General features: G+C 35.1%; 1 pseudogene; it reads right to left on the reverse strand.

Annotated features, from left to right (window-relative positions):
• Positions 1 to 843: 843 nt before the first annotated feature.
• Positions 844 to 942, reverse strand: LOC111814812 (annotated as a pseudogene).
• Between the last annotated feature and the right edge of the window lie 810 nt (positions 943 to 1,752).

Here is a 1,752-nt window from a genome sequence, read left to right on the forward strand (position 1 = left end):
ATGAACCTACTATTACAAATTGCCATCTTCAGTGCAGTTGCTTAATTCACAGGTGTCAGCATATATAGTTAGTCAGGGTGAGAATCCTTCCAATTAACTGCCAAATTTGAAAATCGTCTGAAGATTCCTAGAATCACTGCCTCACCCATTTTGAATATATAACTGCATGGCTTGCCTCTGTCATGTTTCCTAACTCTTCTTCTTGCTCTCTCTTCATTGTCTAGTCCTCAAGCTCTTGCTTTTCTTTTAGTTGTATCATACCTTTCTATTTGTATTTATTCTTTTGCGTTCTTGTACTAGGGAAACTATAAAATATTTACACATATGTTTTTGTTTTATTTCACTTATGAGCATATCTTCAAGTGGAAACCACTGAAATATAAAGGCTTTGAGTTTATGATTCTTTATAGCTGAGTAATACTCCATTGTATAAAAATATCACATCTTTTTCAACCATTCCTCATGTGATGGGCAACTTGGTTGTTTCCAGGGTTTGACTATCACAAATTGTGCTGTTATAAACAAAGGTACACATATATCACTATGATATGATGTTTTCAGATCCTCCAGGAAAATGCCCACTAGGGTGATAGCTGGCTTGAATGGGATTTGCAGTCCTAGTTTTCTAAGGAGTCTCCACACTGATTTCCATAATGGTTGCACCAATCTACGTTCCCACCAGCAGTGGAGAAATGTTCTCTTTTTCCCACAGCCTCTCCAACAATTGTTGTTGGGTGATTTCTTTAAGATAGCCATTGTTTCTGGGGTGAGATTATATCTCAATGTTCTTTTAATTTGCATTTCATTGATGGCTAGTGATGTGGAGCATTTTCTCATATATTTAGAAACATGCAACACTTCATGAATTTGTGTGTCATCCTTGTGCAGGGGCCATGCTCAGTATTGTTCCAGTTTTAGTATATGTGCTGCCGAAGTGAGCACAGAATTAAGAATTTTTAACATTGATTGCGATTGCTTTCACTTTCCTATGATCTGGAAATACTCATATTCTGTTTCTTTTTCACATTATTTTCATGGTACTCTGAGTTTTTAATAACTTGAATCTCACATGTAAGCCAGGACAGTAAAGTTCTAGTGTTACATTGTGTTCAGGGAATCTAGAATCAGACTGCAGACCTTGATTTTCATTTCCTCATTTATTAGATGTTTATCAGTTGGCAATTTGATTAACATTTCTGTTCACCAAGCTCCTCACTTAAAAATTGGGATATTCTTTGTCTCTCTGCATATGATTCTTAGAAAATATGTTATTTCATATATTTATGAAGTTTAGTCATGGACAGCATGTATAGTAAAAGTTGTCATTAATGATACTGTACTAGTTTATATTTAATGATATCCTCTGAAAGTTTGAAAATAGGAACTCCTTTCAATAAGATTCCCCTGCATTTGATTAACACACTCATTTATGTTCATGAAATATAATCGTATCCTTTTTTCATCTGGATAAGTTCAGTCTAGCATTGCTCATCTCAAGTTTTACTAAATATCTTAATTGAATATGTTACTTATATCACATCAGTCACCTGGAAGGTGTGGTGAAATAGTGATGCTGATCTCATAAGAATGCAGCTATTTCCCATCATGCAGTGCACCTCCTGGAGGGAGAGAGAGAATAAAGTATCGTTGCTTTCTACCTAATATAATGCACATGAAATGACACATATTCTCAGAGTGCTACCGAGCAAAGAAGAGAACACTTAAATCATTCAGGTATTCTTAGAAAATAGC

The sequence above is a fragment of the Octodon degus genome, unplaced genomic scaffold (genome assembly GCF_000260255.1).
Source record: "Octodon degus isolate 3935 unplaced genomic scaffold, OctDeg1.0 scaffold00572, whole genome shotgun sequence".
NCBI lineage: Eukaryota > Metazoa > Chordata > Mammalia > Rodentia > Octodontidae > Octodon > Octodon degus.